Here is a 24,293-nt window from a genome sequence, read left to right on the forward strand (position 1 = left end):
CTAAAATTCATAGAGATTGATAAACAATTCTTGTTGAAGGTGGGGTTTTATATAGGACTTGAAAGAAAGAAGATAATACTGGAAGTGATGAGGAGGGAAAGCATTCCATGCCTGGATGACAACAAGCAAAAATGCCTATAGTCAGGAGGTGAAATATCTTGTTTAAAGAACAATAGTGAAACAAGAGTTGCTGTATCAAAGAGTATGTGTGAGAGGGAGGGTGGAGATGCAAGGTGAAGGAAGATTGGAAAGGGGATGAGATTGAGCAGGTACTGAAGGATTTTTAAATTTTCCCCTATGAATGATAAGCTGTGGATTTCATATTTAATCATGCAGGTGATAGCCACTCTAAGATAGGAGTTTTTTGAGTAGAATAGTAACTTGATCAAACTTATGCTTTAAGAAAATCATCTTGACAGCTGAGTGAAGAATGGACTAGAAGAGGGAAAGACTTATGGCAGAAAGACCATCCAGCAACCTACTGCATTAATTCAAAAGATGGATAATGAAAATCTACATCAATGTAGTGGCAGTGTCACAGGAGAAAAGGAAATGTATTCAAGAGATGTCACAAAGGTAAAATTGACAGGCATGATTAATAGATTGGATAAAGAGTACAATAAAGGGGGATTGAGTAATCAAGAATGACACTTAGGTGGTGAGGCTGGGTGACTAGAAGAATGGTAGCACTGTCAACAATAATAAGGGAGTTTCGAAGGAGGGAGAATTTGGGGGAAATGATAATGCATTTCGTTTTTAATCTATTTAGTTTAAAATATCTACTACATATCCATTTTAAGATGTGCAGTAGGAAGTTGAAATTCAAAGATAAAGTCAGTAAAGAGATTAAGGTTGGATATGTATATCTGAGAGACATCTGCAGAAGTAAGAATTAAATTCAAGGGAGCTAATGAGATCACAAAGTGAAACAGTATATAGGGAGAAGAGAAGAAGATTCAGGACAAAATTCAGTGGGACACCTACGGTTAGCAGGTGTGACCTGAATGAAGATTCAGCTAAGAAAGTTGAGAAGTGATCATCTACATAAAAAGGAGTAGTGTTATTGAGAACTTGAGAAAAGAGTGTATCAAGGAGAAAAGGTATTTTTAAAATATCAAAGTTTGAAGAGAAGTCAAGAAGGATGGAGACTGAGAAAATGCCATTAGATTGGGCAGTTAAGAGACCATTAGTAATTTTGGATAAAACAGATTCAGTTGAACAATGAGGCCAGAATGTAAATTGTGGAGGACTGAGTGAGGGGAAAGGAAGTAGAGGCATCTATTTTAGATAACCTCGAACACTTTCAATATGTAAGGCAGGAGACATGAGAATTTAAACAGGGAAACATTTAACAGTATAATATAGAAGGATCAATCTATTGGAGAAGACACTTCACTTGGGATCACTTGTTCATGCAGACAACTTTGCCATGGCAAAGAGAAGGGCTAACTCTTCATGTGAGAGAAAGGTAAAGGAGAGGATAGTGGTGAGATTCATCTGGTTGATGTTAGATTATGGGAAGGGGTAAAAAGAGTTCTGTCAGTGAATGACCTCTTTATTTTCAGTAAAATATGAGGGAAGGATCTCATTTGAGAATACAGGGGAGGGGAAACCATAGAAGATTTAAGATTTAAGCATTGAAGAAAAGGTTTGGAAGAGCTGATCACATCAGTGGGATAATGAATTAAAGATATATATATATATATATATATATATATATATATATATATACATATATGTCTTAAATTCATGCACAATTGATGGATATCTAATAAAAGTTTGTAGTGGACCCAGTCAGCACAGATTTGTGATTTTATTTGCCCTAATTCCACAGCATATATCGAAGGTAGCAAATTGTGGGAGTATTCCAAGGCTGAAGCTTAGAAGGCCAAGATCAGTGATATGAAAAGGGGTAAGAGATTCAACTGAAGAAGAGAGTGTACAGACAAATTTATTGCCAAGGGATCAAGATGGAGAAAGAAGGAGAGTGTAGCTAGTGCATGGGGTGATAGCCTAAGAGGGAACTGAGGGTTTGAAGGTTTGTAGTTCATAGGATGGACAAAGATCATGACTTGGGACTGTAGGGCAAGTCAAAGGGTCAAAGGAAAACAGATTGTGATCAAATAAAGGGAATTCAAAGTTCATGAACATAGATTCAGAGCATCTGTGGGTAATAGAAAAAATCAGTTATGACCCTCTTTATACATGTTTGAGGTGAAGTGGAGGAATAGGTCTTACAAAATGAGTAAGTTAAGAATCAATGAATTTATAGTGTTTAAGGGAATATCAACATGCATACTAATGTCCCCAGCATGATTACAGGTTTTAAGAACAACAGGAAAATTGTGAGCTAGTCACTAGACCCATTGAAAGAAAGAGAGTGTCCTGAATGTATATAATAACTACCATAATCTTGATTGGGTGGTAGATATAATCAGATATTGGGAGATGGAGAAAGAGATTTGAATGATGAACAATAATTCAGAATCACTGTGAAGGGGATTGTATTCCCCAGTAGAAGAGTATTTTATTCATTAAGGAAAGATTTTATATAGATTTTCCAATGTCTATAAGGATTTGATCTCATTGTAGAGCCCTTTTAGGGCCTTAGGGAGTTCAGGTTAGGGAACAAAATTAGAAACTGAAGAAATGAAACTACTGTCCTTCCACCAAGTGAGAGACCTAGCTAGCTGCTTAATGGCATTTCTTCACTTCTCTAGAAGGGAGAATTATGGTACTTAATAAAATCATTCTTCTCTTCTAGATGAGGGGGGCTAGAGAATAAATGGGGAATGTATGGCAAGATAATATGAAAAAGGTAAATAATATAAATAATATAATAATACCATTAAACAATTTTTGTTTCAAAAAAAGGGATTTAGTACAACAAAATATTGCCTCATAGATTGTTCTCCAGTAGAATCTCTCATCCCTATGTGAGAATAATGCAATGGTGGTTGTCACTAACAGAAAAAGAAAGAATGATGTATTACTACTACTTCTCAATTATTGATTGATTCCACCTACCTCGGTCTTCTCCGCCCTCTATTTGGAAAGATATGGGACAGATTTCCAAACTTCTCCTAAAGCCTTCCAATATGAAGGGCAGAAACTCAATTCCCAGATCTCTTCACCTTTGTATCTGCTATCCTTCCTGGTTTCAATTCCATAGAACAAGATACCCCTGTGACAGATGTCCCCTGCTGTCTGCTCTCCCACCTCATTCCCATCCCACTTTCCCACCTCTTGTGGGTTGTATGGATTGTAAGCTCCTTGAGGCTAGGGGCTATATTTCTTTTTATTAATTAAATCCCAACTTTTAGGACTATAATCATATTAGGTTCTTAATAAGTGTATGCTTGATTGATTAGGTATGAGCAGTAATGAATAAGTATAAATGATACAAAAAAGGAATTGTATAATATAGAAAGAATATTAATTGGTCAAATGACAAAATAACGAATTATCAGTGGTCCACAACAGGCATTCCTTGGAATCCACTCTTACGTCAAAAGCAAGTAAAGAAGGCCTCTAACAAACTGAATGAATTCATATGTGGGACAGCATAGACAAAAGTTGCAAAGAGGAAAGGTATGAATAGGTTATGATCTACATCTTTAGAAGGATCTCCAAAATGGCTGAGATATTTTTTAATTGATTCAGTCCAACAAAATATTGTTTTATAAGTCATTATATATTTTTTCTGAGCATAATTATTTTATTGTAAGGGCAGTGATTGCCATAAAATAAGGTCTACTGATCCCCAGTTGTCAGAAGAATAAATGAATGGTTTAAAAAGCTTATTTTATAGTGAAAAAGAATTTGCAACAGGTGTTAGTGATGATTACATTAAGAGGATGTGATTTTCACAATGCAAAAAAAAAAAAGAGAGAAGTTGAGGATATGCAATATACGAACCATAGTTTGCAAAGTGCCAAAGTTCAGGCTCATATAGGTTTTGCTACTATTCTATGAAATGCTGTAGGTGTTTTACAAGCAAGAGATTCACAGTCCTTTGTAAGCAGTGCCAGGAGTCTTGTGGTTTTCTGGGTACAGGGGCTCTAAGGGAAATTTTATAGGTCATTTTCTAATAGTATTTGAGTGTATTTGAAAGAGTATTGAGTATTTGACAGAGCGCTACACTAGTAGAGCAGAGAGAAGATATATTCTATACCTTCTTCTTTTAGAAAACATAATTTATTGAGGGAGAGAGGATATAAGCACATAAAAAGTTTCCTGATTATATAAAGCTACAAATAACTAACAATGTTTTAATTTAAACTTCAAGAATATTTTCCTTCAGGCTAATATAGTATCTGAGAGGTCACATTTCAACAATTAAAGCTAATTAAAATGATATCAATTTATCACTGCCAAATCTAAAGAATGAGAGAATCTCTTTTCAGAAATTCAGGGCTTTGTACTTGTGAGCTCCTTTTCCCTTTCAATAACCTCTGAGTTATCATCTGTATATTTCAAATAAAGAAATTGGAAAAATAATATTTAAAGAACTCTTCTAATATCACACTACTGGTCACTGTAGGAGATAAAATATATTAATAACATCTTTGGCACAAATGAATCCAGTAGATATAAAAGATTTGCAGCTAAATTGAGAAGTCATTCAGCTTCTCCTCAGAGAGGCAAATAAAGGACACCAGCTTAGAGTGCTGAGAACACTGGATTTGGAGTCAAACCTGGGATAAAATCCTGACTCTGCCACTTACTACCTATGTGACCTTGGGCCATTTCATTCATTGCTTTAGAATCCATTTTATTAATCTGTAAAATGAGATTAGGCTGGAATATCTGTGAGTTTTGTCCCCAGATATAAACTTTGTAAATATGTGGTTCCAAGAGTCGGTAAAGCTTATTTCATTGTGCTTATAAAAGAAATAAGAAAAAAAATCTTCTAATGTAACACTTGACCACATTTTCTTACTGTGTCCATGATGAGCTAGAAAAGAAAAAAAAGGGGAATCACCTTGAAGACTGTAGTCTATGAACCCATAATCTAAAGAATAGGAAAATTAGAAAGAATTTGACCAAAAAATCCTCCTAATTAAGAAAACATATAATTTTATATTCAGAGATTTCTGTGTAAACAGAAGTAGTTCTTGTAGCCTGGGAAAATATACTGGAAAATAATGTTAGGCATACATTTTTTTAAAAGAAGACAGTGAAGAAAATGATCTAGCTGAAGGGTCAGAGGTGCTTTTATCTGGAGTAGAGGCAATTGAGCTTTGATAGACATATTAGGATCAGAGTGTTGAAATCATTAGATGTCAAGTTAAGGAATATGAACATTAACCTGTAAGTCTTATTAATTTATAACAAGGAACAAGCAAACAAAAACAACTCCAACATCATTTATTGCATTTATTGCATTGAAAATTTCAGAAGAAATTAATTTTAAAAGCTATTATTTAACTAGGTAAAAATCACGGATTAAAACCAATGTGTAAAAAATTGAATTAAAAAAAGGGCTGCAAAACTGGAAAATGAGGGTATGCCCTTCAATTGGGGAATGGCTGAAAAAATTGTGGTATATGCTGGTGATGGAATACTATTGTGTGCAAAGGAATAATAAACTGGAGGAATTCCATGTGAACTGGAAAGACCTCCATGAATTGATGCAGAGTGAAAGGAGCAGAGCCAGAAGAACATTTTACACAGAGACCAATACACTGTGGTAAAATAGAATGTAATGGTCTTCTGTACTAGCAGCAATGCAACGACCCAGGACAATTCTGAGGGATTTATGAAAAGAACACTACCCACATTCAGAGGAAGAACTACAGGAGTGGAAAGAGAAGAAAAACAACTGCTTGAACATGTGGGTTGAGGCGGACACGATTGGGGATGTAGATTCGAAACTACCACACCAATGCAACTATCAACAATTTAGAAATAGGTATTGATCAATGACACATGTTAAAACCAGTGGAAATACACATCAGCCATGGGGGGGGGGTGAAGGGGAAAGTAAGAGCATGAATTATGTAACCATGTTAACTTTTCAAAAAAATATTAATAAATGTTAAAAAAAAAAGGGCTGCACACCTCTTTTTAATAAATCAGAGCCATTGTGTAAAAGTTTGGGTCATGGAATTCTTTTTTTGTTTGTTTGTTTGTTTTTAATTTTTTTTACCCTTAACTTCTGTGTATTGGCTCATAGGTGGAAGAGTGGTAAGGGTAGGCAATGGGGATCAAGTGACTTGCCCAGGATCACACAGCTGGGAAGTGTCTGAGGCTGGATTTGAACCTAGGACCTCCCGTCTCTAGGCCTGGCTCTCAATCCACTGAGCTACCCAGCTGCTCCCTGAAAGTCTATTATTTTTAATGATTAAGTATTTATTTTTTCGCCTTCTTACTTTCCACCTCCTAAGAGGAAAAAATTAATCCTGTTAATAAATATGTATATTCAAGGAACACAAATGTCCATGTTGACCAGGTTCATAAATGTGTTTCATTCTGCAAATTTATATTTCATCACTTCTTTATCAGTAGTATTCTTTGTCTTCAACGCTTTGGAATCATAGTTTGTCATTATGTTAATTCTTAAGTATTTAACAATTGTGTGTATATGTGTGTTTGTGTGTATGTGTTTACAGTTTTCAACTACTTTTGTAACATGCCCAGATTAATGTAACCAGAAACACTCAATGTGATGTAAGTCAGTAACCTATTTCTTAAAGATCTTTTTTAATTCCCCTATCATGTGGATGGGAATAGTCTTTTCCCATTCTCTATGTAGCCAGAACAGACTGTGTCTTTAAAACTACCAGATTAGGATAGGGGATTTTTTACATTTTTACTTTCTTATTCTAGTGCCTTCCTTGGATCAAGGTTTCTTCAGATGAAGCATTGACACCATGCATTAAGTCCTTTCTCCTCTACTTTAGACTCTGTGACCCTAAAAAAATAGGCTTAGAGATTGATCTTGTTTCATTTATCCTTTTGATTTTTTTATTTAAATATTTTATTTTTTTTATAAAAAATTTCCATGTTTACATAATTCATGTTTTTACTTTACCCTTCATGCCCTCCAATTCCCCTCTCCCCCATAGCTAACTAGCATTTCCACTGGTTTTAACATGTGTGGTCAGTCAAGACTTATTTACATATTATTGATAGTTACATTGGTGTGGTCCTTTTAGGTCTACATCCCCAATCATGTCCTTATCAACCCAAGTGTTCAAGGAGTTGTTTTTCTTCTGTGTTTCCTCTTCTGTAGTTCTTCTTCTGAATGTAGGTAGCATTCTTTTCCATAAGTCCCTCAGAATTGTCTTGAGTCATTGCACTGCTGCTTGTACAGAAGTCCATTACATTCTATTTTACCACAGTGTATTGGTCTCTGTGTATAATGTTCTTCTGGCTCTGCTCCTTTCACTCTGTATCAATTCCTGAAGGTCTTTCCAGTTCATGTAGAATTCCTCCAGTTTATTATTCCTTTGAGCACAGTAGTATTCCATCACCATCATATACCACAATTTGTTCACCATTCCCTATTTGAAAGGCATTACCCTTGTTTTCCAGGTTTTTGCCACCACAAAAAGCATGGCTATAAATATTTTCATACAAGTCTTTTTATCTATGACCTCTTTGGGGTACAAACCCAGCAATGCTATGGCTCGATTGAAGGGCAGGCAGTCTTTTAGAGCTCTTTGGGCATAGTTCCAAATTGCCAGCCAGAATTGTTGGATCAGTTCACAACTTCACCAACAATGCATTACTGTCCCAATATTGCCACGTCCCCTCCAACATTTATTACTCTCCCCTGGTATCATTTTAGCCAATCTGCTAGGTGTGAGGTGGTACCTCAGAGTTGTTTTGATTTGCATTTTTCTAATTATTAGAGCTTTAGAAAACTTTCTCATGTGCTTATTGATAGTTTTAATTTCTTGTTCTGAAAATTATCCTTTTCATTTTTAGGTGCAAGTACTATGATTCTAAACTTGGAACAAGGATCCTAAGAAAGATGTTCCTGCCAGTCTATCTTCTGAGCCATATAGCTGCCCATCTAAGAACACCACTAACCATTAAAGTAATACATTTCTATTCCTCAGAGACTGAGGAAATGTAGGAAGGTTTTGACTGGTCAAATGTTTCTATGTTTTCTCTTGCTATATCCCTGGAATAAATAGTCCTCTGTAAAAATAAAATTCTGACAGATAAGTGTGGGAAGCCAAAAAGAGAATAGATAAAAATCTGAGACTCCTCTTTTGACCCCTTTTGTGACCCTTATGATTTCTTGTTGAAAAGTATTGTGGCCTTATTGAAGAGCTTTAGGTTCCTAGTGGGCCAGCATTTAAAAGGTTAACACTCTCCCACTTTGGCCAGGAATGCAGCTGCCTGGTATAGCCAAGGCCAAAACCTTAGCGAGGGCAATTCAACCCTGAGAAAACTATTCTCTAACTTGGCTTTCTGATAAGAACCAGTCAAAATTCAGCCTTGGCCTTGGTCTGTTCTGAAGCTAATGAGATCTTTTATGTTTTGATATGACATCATTTATAACTCCTGTGCATCTGCAGAGTTTCAGGAGGGTTCTTTTGTGTGAAATGAGTCTTGAAATATATATAATAAACTCCATGCTCCTGGAGACAGAGCTGGAAGAAGCAGCTAACAGAAAGATCTCCTATGTCCCATTACTTCCTTATCAACTAAGCTGTCTTTATCAGATTATCTGGAGAGATAAGTAGTCAAATTGAATTAGCATTTTGTTCCCCTGAAACTGAGGGAACATAATTGAGCCTTGAGTCAATCACAGAGACTAGACACTCCATGACCCCCCAATGATAGTGAAGAATACTTGGAGATGGGTGAAATATTATCTACATTGCTAACAGTCAGAGAATCACTTTTACATAATGTTCATTTTATAGAATAACTTAAATTGGTTTGACTCACTTCATTCTGCATCATTTCAAGCAATCTTCCCAGTTTTTTTCAATCATCCCTTTTATAATTTATTATGAGTAACAATACCCTTTTATATTTACATTATATATATTTTATCAATTCCTCAAATGATTGACAACCCTTCAATCTCCAGTTATTTGCCACTATAAGGTGAGCTGCTATAAATATTTCTAGTACCATATAAACTTCATATATTAAGCACATGATACATATGTATTTAAGTAAGTTCAATTACATTAGATTATAAAATCTGATTTTTTGACAGAAGTGACCACTATTCCTATAGCTTGACACTTGTTGGTTCATGAAAAATGCCTACAAACGCATCTCTAGATAACCTCTTATTTTCCCAAAAAACCCACATCCCACCGTTATGTAAGGAGGAGAAAAAATAGCTACATAAATGGCTTCCAAAAAAATACCAAACTTCATCCTATTTTTTTAACAAGATACATATTCAGTAGTTAGACAAAGTTGTTCTTTTCAAAGCTGAAAGCACCATGAGAAGTTTTTATAGCTCTTCTTGACCTATTTGAGCAGCTACAATTATTCCCAAATTGTCATCAACGAGGATCAGGCTTTGAGTTGTACAATGAATGTTGTCACCAACATTTTGCATAATTAAGATAAAGGAAATTAGTGAATCTAATAATAGAGAATAAACTGTATGATAAAATACTTTGAAGAGGTGCTGAAAAAATTAGTCTCGAGGTTTGAAACTACCTAAGATACAATTTACTTCTCATTTCTCAATATAAAGTATAATGTTTGACACCAGGAAGAAACTAAGTAGGTATTGGGATTTTTTTATAATCCACTTGAGTTTTTGTGCTTTCTTTTTTTAAAAACCTATGTGGTCTGTATATAAACACACTGATAGACAACTAAATGATAAATTAGAAGATTGATAGGTTATGTATGTGTAAAAAGGAGGAGAGAGAGAGAGAGAGAGAGAGAGAGAGAGAGAGAGAGAGAGAGAGAGAGAGAGACTGGTTATTTGGTTTATATAATGGTACACAGGCACCTTGAATAACCTCTCCTAACCTGACATTTTGTATAGTTGTACCTTGGGACTGGCCACATACTTAAATTGTTAGCAATGTATATACTAAACATTAAGATTTGATGACTTTTTTTGTTATTTTATCTAGGCTTTGATTTTATGTAGACTGCATTCATCTCTCATGGCACATATTCCACAAAACATGAAAGGACCTAGGTGATTAAATGATCTTTGATGCTAATGCTGACATGTGGACATATCTATTCAATGTACAGGGTATAAGAAAATCAAATGACTGTAATTGTAAAAAGAAGCTCCTTTTTGTTTCTGCTGAGATAGGACAGAAAGGAATTTAGGATTAAATTATGGCAAGAGAGCTGAAATTCATTGGCCCCAAATTCATTGTCTAAAAAAGCACATTAAATGTCAATGGTTGAATCTGCAAAATGTATGATATGATCAATCAAGCTTGTTAAATTTGGACTTATGGTCAAACAACACATTTATTAGCTGGATTTATCATTTTTCAACATTAGCTTTCTGTTGTTACAGTACCATAACAAAGAGTATCATGAACTCTCTTCCCTATGGATTTCTAAAGACATGAAAGCCAGGTTTCTGGGAGGGCTGGAATTATTAGTTAAATGATTCTCAATATCTGGATGAAAGCTGTAAAATTTACTCAATTGTCTACATACTTCTCAATTTCCAGATGGCCCTTCAGATTTTCTTTTCTCATTCAAATAATGATGTTTATAAAAAAACAATTAAGAAGTATCATTTTTGGAATTAGCTAGTATCTTCAACTGTTTGTCTCCAAGTTCTAGCTTGCCCCAAATTTTATTGTTTGTTTTTTTTTGCATTAAAAATAAACAATTATGGGGGAATCCAGGTGGCTCAGTGGATTAAGAGCCAGGCCTAAAGATGGAAGATCCTGGTTTCAAATCTGACCTCAGATACTTCCTAGCTGTACAACTTTGGGCAAGTCACCTAACCTCCATTGCCTATACCCAGTACTGATTCTAAGACAGAAGGTAAGGGTTTTTAAAAAAATGAACGATTCCAAAAAAAGAATAAACAATTCAAATCAAAGGAGAGGAAAAGTTATTTTAATAGAAGTAGCTCCATTCCCACTCTTGTTTTTACCACAATCTCTCTCTTTTACTTCTTCCCATTAACATCATAAAAGTTTTTTTTTTTTAATATAAAACTCTCTAAAAATGCAAACCTAGCTTAAATGCTAATCTGGGCATGAAATTATGTAAAAGTAGAGTATTCGGTTTCTCATACTTGTGATTATAACTTCCCCAGTGCTCTAAGAAAAGAACTATGCTAAAAGGTTATATTTAAATGCCAATTATACTTTTAATTTCAATCAGTTACAATTTTTTTATAATTGATTATGAATCTTTTGTTTTCATAGCATGAACAGATCATTGGTTGAAAGTATTTGTTGTAAACATTTGATGCTTCATGCTATTTTAGTGAAGATGCTCCTATGAACTAAAAACCCTTGGAAAAGACTGATACTCCACTATTGCTTTTAGTTTCCTTCAAACTTCTCTACACTAAGTAAAGGCTATCACCAGGGTCCAAAATAGCTGCATCAATATGTTTTGTTCCCAGCACAATGAAACTACATAATAGTTTTAATGGGACCTCAAAGAGTAATTGAGATTTAGTAGACCATTATGCTTTGAACTTTTATTGACTTCTCCCCCCAGCATAAACCACCACAGATATTTCTTCATAATACTCAAATGTGCTTTCTTTCCCTCTCCAATTTTTACTCAGGGCACCGATTTTGTTATTATGAACAATATGTTGGAAGCTGAGATGTTATTCAAACTATTTTAGCTTTAATAAATAAATCTATAATCTGTTGGTCTCTCTACACAAGTCCTGAGAGAATCTCATTCTTCTGATTTGAAAATCTTAGCTGGCTTATGCTTTATTTATATGGTATTGACAGAGGTCATTCTCTTTTTAGAGGTACGGGCATCTATAAATTATAGTAAGTGTAGTATGTGTAATGAGTTTTGCTAAGAAAGGGGATGTTTAATAGAAAACTGAAAATTTAGCACAGCAAAGATAGGTAAGCATTTTTATTAAAAGAAGCAATAGATAGTGTCATTAAAACTATGAAAGGCACTTGGATATATGGGTTTAAATAAAATTAAACTATTGGAACTCTATTTTGGCAAACACTGAAAGGTAATGACCCTAATCAAGGCAAAACTTTTAGCATCTATTATTTTCTCTTGTGTTTAAAAAAAGGGAGTAAGGGACTGTCTCTGTTTGGGGATCAATTCAGTTTTTTAATGCCATCTAAACAAGTTATTTTCATACGGTCAGTTGTATTACCCACACAGCAGATTCAATCTGATCTTTAAAACACCTCATTCACTATTTATGAATAAGATCATGAAGTTTTTTGAGATTCCAGATTAGGAAAGAAAATGAATCAGTTATGAGCAGTTGAATAAGGGTAGATAGAGTATATGGAATTTTTAAACTACAAATTATTTTTAAATATCAGTATTATGCTGCAAACCATGTGAAGTGATCAGGGGGATACTAATGATAATAGCACACATTCATACAGTGCTTTATAAGGGTTTCCCTCACAACAATACTGTGAAGATATTTCCAGTAGAATTAGTCTCTTTTCAAGGATAAGGATATTGAGACACTGATAATTTAAATTATTTGCTAGGAAGACATAATTAAAGAAACTCAGAGTCGAAAAGAAAGAAAAATTGTCTTTTCCAACACATATATGAAAAAATATTTTTCCCTGTGTCACTAAGAACATTATCACACTTTTCCCTGAAATCCTCAATATGAGGAAGGATGAACTAATTCCAGACACATTTTATTACACTTTTGGTTAACTCTAATTGTTAAGAAAAATTTCCTTGTAATGAGCCTAATGTGACTCCTTATGAATTCTTCTCATTTTCTATTGCTTATAGTTCTATTCTCTGGGGCCAAGATATAATAACCTAATATCTACAGCTTGTTAATATTCATCCTAAAATACGGCACCTAGAAGGGAACCTATTTTTCTGGCTGTAGTCTAAGCATGTATAGTTGAATCCTCTCCCCCATTCCTTTCTCCTCTTTCTCTTCCTCAGATGGTAAACAACCTATTATAGGATATTTGAGTATGCCATGAAAACAAAACTTTCTAGACTCCTCATGTGATGAAACTTAATAAATAATAAAATTTAATAAAAATCTCATGAAGAAAATAAAGCATGGAATAGTATAGTTCAATTTGTATTCATTCTCTGACAATTCCTCCTATGGCTGTGGGTAATATTTTTCATCATCAGTCCCATGAGGTTTTCTTGAATTCTTACATTGTTGATAATAGTTGAATCCTTCACAGTTCATCATCATACAATATTTCTCTAATTATATGCAATGCTTTTCTAGTTCTGCTCACTTCACTTTGAATCAGTTCATACAAATCTTTCCATGTTTTCCTGAAGTCATCCTAATCATCCTTTCTTATAGTCCAATATAATTTCATTACAATCACATACCACAATTTGTTCAATCATTCCAAAATTGATGGACATTTCCTAAGTTTTCAATTTTTTAGCACCACCTAGATAGCTGCCATAAATATTTTTGTACATGTAAGTCCTTTTCCTTTAATTATGATATCTTTGGCTTATAGATATAATGTTGATATTACTCAATCAAAGAATATGCATTGATTTATAGCCTTTGGATACAGTTCCAAATTACCTTCTAAACTGATTACATCAATTCATAGTTTCACCAACAGTTTATTAATGTTCCAAATTTCCCACAACCTCTCCAGCATTTGTAATTTTCCATTTTTGTCATATTATCTAAGATAACTGTGAGGTAGTATCTTAGAATTGTTTTAATTTGCATTTCTCTAATGAATAGTGATTTGGAGTATTTTTTCAATCTTGCTACAAATATTTTTGATTTATTCATCAGAGAATTGCCTGAGCATATCCTTAAACTATTTGTTAATTGGAGAATGATTTGTATTCTTATAAATTTGGCTCCATTCCCTATATATTTGAGAAATGAGTCCTTTTTCAGAGATACTTGGTATAAAGCTCTCCCACTCCACTTGTTTCCCTTCTAATATTTGTTGCATTGATTTTGATTGTACAAAACCTTTCTAATTCAATGTTATAAAAATTAATATCCATTTCAATTCTAGTAGTGTTCACCATATTTTGTTTGGTCATAACTTATTCTATAATCTACTGGTCAGACTGATAAATTATTTTGTATTCTCCTAATTTGTTTATGGTGTCACTTTTTTCTGAAGATCATATATCCATTATGTTTCATCTTGGTATGTAGAGTAAGATGTTTGTCTATGCTTAGTTTCTGTCAAATTTTTTTAGTTTTCCCTGCATTTTTAACAAATAGAGATTTCTTCTCCCCAAAACTTGGGTTCTCAGGTTAATCAAAACTTAGATTACTATGATATTTATTACTCTATGTTAATTACTTAAACTATTCCATTGATCAACTACTCTATTTCTTAGCTAGTACCAGATTGCTTTGACAATTACTGCTTTACAGTACAATTTGATTTCTGGTATAGCCAGGCCTTTGTCCTTCATTCCCCACCTCACTCTTATTAATTATTGTTATTCTTTTCTAAATATATGAAATACATTTTTGGAACTTTGAATAATGTGGCATTGTATAGGTATTATTTTAGACAGTATTTCCATTTTTATTATATTGGCTCCACATTATTCCCCTTCAAATACTTGGTGCTCCAGCCAAACTGATTTTCTTGATGCCTCTCTGGCTACCGTCTCAGTTGAAGTGCACATATTGCCCCACTTGTTAGAAGATGACCGAATTAACTTACCAAATGTGATACTTGAGCAAGTCACTTATCCCCCATTTGCCTCAGTTTCCTCATCAGGAAATGGAGATTATAACATGTAAATCCAGGGTTGTTGGGAGGGTCAAATATTCACAATCTTAGCTATTATTACTTTTATAGTTATTGTTGTCATTATTGTTATTATTATTAAGGACTATCTCTTACATGAGGCCTTTCCTGCCCCTTCATTTACTAAAGCCTACCTCACTCCCCAAACTACTAAATTATTTTGTTTTTAGTTTTATATTAATTTGTATGTAATTTGCATGTGTGTTGTTTCCTATATAGTATAAGTTCCCTGAAATAAAAAAAAAACTTTTCATTTTTCTTTTTCTTTGTATCCTGAACATCTAGTTCAATGACTAAGAGATTGGTTGTTCAGTCATTTTTCAGTCACATCCAACTCGTTTTGACCGCATTTGAAGTTTTCTTGACAAACATACCGGAGTGTCTTTCAAATAGTCACAGTATTTGGACTGATTTTAACCAGTAAAGAATATTAGGCTGTTTCTCCAGGAATAACATTGTTTGTTAACAGATGCATGCATATGCAAAAAAAGTCTCTTTTACTAGTTTCTTAAGCAAAAAGTTAGTGAGTCCTGTCTTATTCATAAAAGGAGTTGTGTCATTCTTATTGGTTTGACAACTTGACCTTAGGACCTCCCTTGCTAGACCCCATTGATAGATATTTCAAGAGAGGATCTGGACTTAGAGACCTCAACTCCTCCCTCATTACTTTATAATAGTAGAATTAGGTCTTTCCTAAGACTTGGAAAACACTAGCATACTCTGCCATGTTTTTAAGTGAATTCTCCATTTATGTATGTGGATATAATTTTTTATTTTATTTTATTTTAAGTGAATTCTCCATTTGTATATGTGGATATATGTAATAAGATAGATAGATGATAGATAGATAGATAGATAGATAGATAGATAGATAGATAGATAAATAGATAGATTCAGAAGGATTCAAATAACCTTTAAATCAAGAAAAGTGAGAAAAAAGATTTCAACACAGGTTTTAAAGCAATATTACAATAGGGGATTCAAGAAGAGGAGGAGGAGGAGGAAAAAGAGGAGTAGGAAAAGTAAGAGAAAGAAGATGAGAATGGTAAATAGAAGGAGAAAAAGCATGACAAATATTCATTTGATCAAGAATAAATATAAAACAGGCTATGAAAATTGTTGGCTTTATCTTACTTTTGCCTCAGTCATCTCCTTCTTCCTTTTAATTACCTCCTACATTGTTGGACATCAGATTTCTTCAGATGGGCCCCTGACTGATGGAGTAATATTTTTTCAATACAAAATATAATTCAAAGACAGATCACATATATCAACACTTTCTTTCACCTATTTCTAGAAAAGTGTATAGCTCTTATTTCCTTGTGATCTTTCTGACAGTCTATTAGTTATAATACTAATTTATATAAAATATTTGTGGATAACGGTTTAATGTTACTACTCTCAGAAAATACATCTGTATTTTAGCAAGGGTTTTTGATGAATATGTTAGTGAATGACATGGGTCTTTCATAAATAGAGGGACATATTTTGGAGCAAATACATTTTTCAATATTCCTCAAATTCTTCTGATGTGTAGGGCATATTCCAACTAAAAAATTTCTGCAAAGAAAACTAAAGATGCTATTCATTTTTGCTAAGTAAGATTAATATGCAGTTTAGTCTAAGACTATAAAATAATATTTATAATCTTCATTTAATACAATGCAAGGAATATATGTTAATCATAAAATACATATAACTAGGTGGTCTAGTCAAAAGAGTCCCAGATTTGGAATTAGGAAGAAACATTTTGGATTTTATTTTTAAAACCTTACCTTCCATCAGTATGAATTCCAAGACAAAAGAACAGCAAGGTCTAGGCAATTTGGATTAAGCAGACTTGCCCAGGTAACAAAGCAAGTAACTGAAGTCATATTGGAATCCAAGTACTCCCTACTCTAGGCTTGGTACTCTAATCACTATGTTACTTAGCTGTACCTTAATCTAATATTTATTCTTGCTTCCTACATACTCATGAGCTCTGTGATCCTGGGAAAGTCATTGAACTTCTTTGAAATTCACTCTCTTCTTTTGGAAAAGTAGATATGATAATAGCATTGACCTCACAGGATTATTTTAATGATGACATGAAATAACATATGTAAAGGGATTTTCAAACATTAACATGCTAGATTTAGAAAAAAATATATCTATTACATATCAGGACGAAAATGAATACCCAATATGCCTGCTAGCCAAGAGTCTGTTAATATTCTACTAATAGAAAGAATATGTCTTTATTATTCCATGATCAGTAACATGTACATTAATGTGTATGTGTCTGTGAAGAAGAGAAGGATAAAATGTGGGAGAGATAGAGACAGAGAGAGATAGAGATAGAGATAGAGACAGACAGAGACATAAGAGAGAGACAGAAAGACAGAGAGACAGAGTGAGAGAATAAAAGAGAGAGTTGTTAGAGATGAGTAGATATTTTTATGACTGACAAGTGCTGTCTAGACAGGACCATTTTGTAACAGTGAAAACTAAAAAATTCCGGCAGCAGCTTTTTATATAAGCAACCTTTGCTAATCTCCATTTCCCCCCTAAAGTGTCTTCTCTTTAAAATCCATATGACATGTCTTATAGGCACTGTCACTCATTTTTACCTTTATAATACTTTCTTTCTGTGTTGAGCAGGATAAAGACAGCTAATTAACCCACCCACTCCACCTCCAGATATGAATAACTTTACTAAGTTTGCTTTGGATAATGGCCTGAGTTAGAGGCAACATGCTATAGTGGAGACAGGATTGGTCTTAAGGTCAGATAAAGTAGAGTTCAAGCCCTTCCTCTGAAATATGTTTTCTTTGTGACCACAGGCAAGGCACTTACCCTCAAGGCTCTCACACCAGTAAGACAAAAAATTACCAATCTCTTTCAGTGGAGAGTGTTTTCATGGTAGGTATTCACACATCTGGAAAAAAAATGAAAAAAATATTTTAAAACCAAGCAAGAGTTAGAAAAAAATTACAAAATGTAAAATAAATAATTTTGATTATATTAAATTAAAAAGGTTTTGTACAAACAAAAACAATGCAACCAAAACCAGAAGGGAAACAAAAAACTGGGAAAAATCTTTATAACAAAAAATTCTGATGGAGGTCTAATTACTCAAATATACAAGGAGCTAAATCAATTGTATAAAAATCAAGCCATTCCCCAATAGATAAATGGGCAAGGGACACAAATAGGCAATTGTCAGATAAAGAAATCAAAAGTATCAATAAGCACATGAGAAAGCGTTCTAAATGTCTAATAATTAGAGAAATGCAAATCAAAACAACTCTGAGGTACCACCTCACACCTAGCAGATTGGCTAAAATGATAGCAGGGGAGAGTAATGAATGTTGGAGGGGATGTGGCAAAATTGGGACATTAATGCACTGCTGGTGAAGTTGTGAACTGATCCAAGCATTCTGGATGGCAATTTGGAATTATGCCCAAAGAGCTCTAAAAGAATGTCTGCCCTTTGATCCAGCCATACCGTTGCTGGGTTTGTACCCCCAAAGAGATCATAGATAAAAAGACTTGTACAAAAATATATATAGCTGTGCTCTTTGTGGTGGCAAAAAACCTGGAAAACGAGGCTATGCCCTTCAATTGGGGAATGGCTGAAAAAATTGTGGTATATGCTGGTGATAGAATACTATTGTGCTCAAAGGAATAATAAACTGGAGGAATTCCACGTGAACTGGAAAGAACTTCAGGAATTGATACAGAGTGAAAGGAGCAGAGCCAGAAGAACATTATACACAGAGACTGATACACTGTGGTAAAATAGAATGTAATGGACTTCTGTACTAGCAGTAATGCAATGACCCGGGACAATTCTGAGGGATTTATGGAAAAGAATGCTACCCACATTCAGAAGAAGAACTACAGGAGAGGAAACACAGAAGAAAAACAACTCCTTGAACACTTGGGTTAATGAGGACATGATTGGGGATATAGACCTGAAAGGACCACATAGATGTATCTATTAATAATATGTAAATAAGTCTTGACTGACCACACATGTGAAAACCAGTGGAAATACTAGTTAGCTATATGGGGGAGGAGGGAGTTGGAGGACATGAAGGGTAAAGTAAAAACATGAATTATGTAACAACGGAAATTTTTTCTAAAAATAAAAAATAATAAAAAACAAAAAAAGAAAAAGAAAAAATATATATGCAAATATATATGTATATATATATAACTAATTCTCATTATTACAATTTTCTAGGATGATCCAAAACAAAGTTAAATAATTTGTTGGTAACTGAAACATTCAATTATCCTAATGGTAACTTAATGTCAAACCTAAAGGACTTTTCTCAGCTGTCATCATCATTGGCTTCTCTAGAGCAATTACACTGTTGTCCACCCTCTTCTCTTTCATACTCACATCTTTCTGGGCTTCTGTAACACCTCTCTTTACTGATACTACTACTATTTTACCAATCCTTCTCAGTGGTGAGTTTTTTCCACAAGTTTTTTTGGGACCCTTTTCTCTTTTTCCTTTATACTATTTAGCTTAGCGATCTCATCAGATCTCATATATTAAAATCTCAATGTAGATGACTCTTAGTTCTCAATCAATAGAATTTATTAAGGACCTAATGTATAGGTCATGTGGAAACAATGTCGTGTATTTCATTGGAATGTCTGATGTGTAATAGAAATGCAACTGATTTGGGGTCAGAGAACATGGTTTCAAAACCTTACCTTTCCACTTATTATCTGTAGGATGTATCAATTAATTTCTCTCTTCTTTTTCCTCCTCATGTATAAAATGAAAGAATTGGGTTAGGTGACTCTTTTAGATCAAATTTCATGATCCAATTATCCTCATTCTTCTTTGTGCCATGTAGGTGCCATTTGGGTGCTAGAGAAATGAAAACATAAATTAAAGAATCCTAGATAGACCATAAGTCCTTAATGGAAGACACACACACACACACACACACACACACACACACACACACACACACACATATATATATGACATCATGGGGCTGATATCTTGTCTCTCACATGAATCGAAATGAGGCAGAATTGCACATCGTTAGCCTCATTCTCTCTTCAAGTGTCAAAGTTCAGTGATAAGACAAAAATCAAGAAAACTAAGAGTGGTTCAGAATACAGTGGATGACCTGGGTGTCTTTGATGTCTAACCAAGCTCTAGGTACTTAAAGTACCTGCCTTAGCCATCTTCACACTCATTGTAACAAATTGTTCTAATCTGCCCACTATGAGGAGGAAATATGCACATGCTTGGGACAGATATCCTCCTAAGTCTCTAATGGGCTTGAGGTCTGTCAATTATTTTCAACTGATTTATTCAGTCTGTTGAGAAGGTTTTATCAGGCTGTGGTCACTGGGTATGCTACAGCTTCTTAGGGTCATATGTGAAAGTTGAGTGAAAGATAACCACCAAAGGTAGATTAGCAGTCTTTAAAAGGGCTCAACAAACCTTCATTCCAGAGGGATAGTCCTCCCTAAACACTTCATTTAACCAACAAAATATGTACAACACAAATACAAGATAATCTTGTTGTGGAGACTGAGATGAGAGGAAAATATTTTAGTCAGAAGGGGCATTCTGGGCAAAAGTTAACACCTCCACTTTTTATCCATTCACTCTTTTATTATCTCTATAGACTGAGTAACAAACCAATCACTCAACTGAAATTACTCTTTCCAAAATCACTAATGGTCTTAATTGCCAGATTTCATGCCTTTTTTCAAATGTCATTATTCTTGATTTCTGTACAGTGACTGACACTGTAGATCATTCTGTCCTTCCTTATACTCGTATCTGTCAACTTCAGTTATACTGCTCTATACTGATCTTCCAGTCTTCCCACTCCTCAGTCTCTTTGCTGTATTTTCCATGGTCTTGTTGGCTAGTAGTAAGTTTTATTCAGGGATACATCATGGACTGTTTTCTCTTTTCCCTCTATAATATTTTACTTAGTGACTCATAAGCTCCAATGCAATTAAATTTATCTCTATGCAGTGGACTCTCAGATCTAATTATTCAGCACTAACCTCCTAATAAGTCTCAGATTATTTTCAAAGCCTCTGTTACCTGGACCTCCAGCTGCCTTCTCTGAAACCTGATTACTGGAAAAATATATGCCTGACTATGGACAAGATCATCCTTCTTTTACACCTTGTTGAAGATGAGCTTGAGCAAAGAATTGATGGGGAGAAAACTCCAGCCAAATTGGGCTCAGATATCCAAGTCCATGTCACTGCCTGTATTCTGGCTATCCAAGGCTAACCTTGTAGTTCTTCCTTGTAGCCTGTGCAACTCTTTAATCACATTTTCAAATTATATGATGAAGGTGGGGCTTTGGAGCATCCAGAAAATTGAGACTGTCTTGTCTGATCTAGATTCTTTCTTTAGTCTGATGAGAACTCCTGTTGTTATCCCTGATGGGTAATCTGAGCATTTTACTCTGGCTTTAGTGTCTCCACAGAAAATTATGACATGCAGCCAGGATGATCCATTTTCCCCAGGCTTTGAACAATCTGAAAAGAGTTCAGGTCTCATCATCTCCAGAACATGGAGTTGGGGTTGTTCCAGTCATATTGATCCTGAGCTGGAGGCTGGTAGCCCCAACACCAGAAGCTGCCCAGTGACTTGCAATATGGGGCAAGGAGATAGCACTGGGTTGGAGGTTTCATCTTGCCCTCACTAGAGAGCCAAGTGGCATACCTTTGTTTTTCTAGCAGTTCAGACACCTCTGCCAGAAGCATTTTTGACCTAGTTTTCCAACACCAGACTCATATGAGCCCCTGAATCAAAAGTACAAAGATGGAAAAAGCCAAAAAGAATAATTAGGATGAGTTAGGTATCTGTCCACCAGCAGAACCAGGCTGGAAGGCAAAGCTTTACATTCATACCTCACAGACAATCTAACTTGCCTGCTGATGTAGACTCAATATGTCTCTCTAAGAAATTGAGGAAAGTGTTCCGAACATCCTGGCAGTGGGAGTCTATGTGTTCATTTTGAAAACATTCGATCCCTTTCATAGAGAGAAGCAGAAAGAGATTTGAGACCACTGGATAAGAAAACCTGAACCCTTTTGGGGTGAGTAATGCTAATGGGGATTTTTACAGTCTGGTTTAATAGAAAGGAAAATCAACTGTTGTAAAAGGGATTAAATGTCACCTATGCTCATCTGTCTGACCTATCTACATGGTTGGAGAGTAGTTGCATATGACAATCAATCTCACAGGGACCTTAGTTTGGTTAAAAAAAAGTATTATTATCATAAGTCTTTCCAGAAGATGATGGGTATGATTACTCTTTGTACTGCCCAGTGTTGGAGAGGGGGACCTGAGTTTTAATGGCTCTTAAATTCCAAAGGTTGTGATGAAGTTATGGGGATAATAAAGCGTTTCATTGTGTTTCTTCTTGAAAAGTAAATAAACATTTATTAAACACCTACTCTGTGCTAAGAACTGTGATGTGACCTTAGCAGAGTTGCAGAGCACAAGATAAACCCACATAAATCATCAGTATTTCTGTATATTTCCAACAAAATTCAACAGCAGGAGTAAGAAAGAGAAACTCCATTTAAAATCATTCAGACAATATAAAATATTTTGGAATCAACCTACCAAGACACATGCAGGAATTATATGAACAACTTTTCATGAAATTAAAAGTAGATCTAAAAAACTGGAAAATATTAATTAATTGCTCATGGGTAGAATGATCTAACATGATAAAAATGACAATCCTACCCAAATTAATCTACTTATTCAGTGTTACACCTATCAAACTACCAAAATATTTTTATAGCATTAGAAAAAATGATAACAAAACTCATCTGGAAGAATAAAAGTTCAGGAATATCAAGGGAAATAATTTTAAAATGTCAAGAATGGGGGTCTAATAGTACCAGATCTTTACTGTACTATAAAGCAGTGGTCATCAAAACAATATGGTACTGACTAAAATACAAAAGGGAGGATCAATGGAATAGACTAGTGATAAGTGACCTCAGCAAGGTAGTGTTCAATAAACCCAAAGATCCCAGCTTTGGGGACAATAACTCACTATTTGACAAAAAATACTGGGAAAATTGGAAAACAGTATGGTAAAAACTAGATTTAGATCAATATCTTATACCCTATACCAAGATTAATTCAAAATGGGTAAATGACTTAAATATAGAGTGAAATCATAAATAAATTAGGTGAACATAGAATAGTATACTGTGAGATCTGTGGGAAAGGAAGGAATTTAAGACCAAGTAAGAAATAGAGAACATTACAAAATGTAAAATGAATGATTTTGATTAAATCTAATTAAAAAGTTTTTGTTCAAACAAAACCAATGCAGCCAAAATTAGAAGGAAAGCCACAAATTGGGAGAACATTTTTATAACAAAACTCTCTGACAAAGGTCTAATTTCCCAAATATATAAGGAACTAATTTAAATCTATAAAAAATCTAGCCATTCCCCAATTGACAAATAGTCAAGGGATATTAACAGGCAGTTTTCAGATAAAGAAATCAAAACTATCAATAAGCATATGAAAAAATGTTCTAAATCTCTTATAATTAGATAAATGCAAATCAAAACAACACTGTACCACCTCACACTTATCAGATTGGCCAATATGACAGTAAAAGAAAATAATAAATGTTGGAGGGGTCATGGCAAAATCTGGACACTAGTGCATTGCTGGTGGAGTTGTGAATTAATCCAGACATTCAGGAAGGCAATTAGGAATTATGTCCAAATTATGTCCATTTAAAGGAATGCATACCCTTTGATCTAGCCATATCATGGCTGGGTTTGTACCCCAAAGAGATAATAAGGAAAAAGAGTTGTACAAAAATATTCATAGCCACGCACTTTGTGGTGACAAAAATTGGAAAATGAAGGGGTGTCCATCGATTGGGGAATGGCTGAACAAATTGTGGTATATGATGGTGACTATTGTGCTGAAAAGAATCATGAGCTGGAAGATTTCTATGTGAACTGCAAAGATCTCTAGGAATTGATGCAGAGTGAAAGGAGCAGAACCAGGAGAACATTTTACATGGGAACTGATACATTATGACACAGTCGAATGTAATAGACATTCCTACTAGCAGCAATGCAATGATCCAGGATAATCCAGAGGAATTTATGAGAAAGAACACTATCAGCATCCAAAGAAAGAACTGTGGGAACAGAAATTCATGAGAAAAACAAATGATCAATCACATAGTTAGATGGGGATGTGAATAGGGTTTTGATGTTAAAAGAAAACTTTATTACAAATATAAATAACATGGAAATAAGTTTTGAACAATGATACATGTATAACCCAGTGGAATTGCTTCTCAGCACTAGGAGGGGGATAGAAAAGGGGTGGGAAAAATAATGAATCATGGAACCATGGAA

The 24,293-nt window shown here is 34.5% G+C and overlaps 1 pseudogene; it reads left to right on the forward strand.

Annotated features, from left to right (window-relative positions):
- Positions 1-21,901, forward strand: part of LOC123241488 — a 125,665-nt pseudogene extending 103,764 nt beyond the window's left edge.
- The last annotated feature ends 2,392 nt before the right edge of the window (positions 21,902-24,293 follow it).

The sequence above is a fragment of the Gracilinanus agilis genome, chromosome 3 (genome assembly GCF_016433145.1).
Source record: "Gracilinanus agilis isolate LMUSP501 chromosome 3, AgileGrace, whole genome shotgun sequence".
In the NCBI taxonomy this organism is placed as follows: Eukaryota; Metazoa; Chordata; class Mammalia; order Didelphimorphia; family Didelphidae; genus Gracilinanus; species Gracilinanus agilis.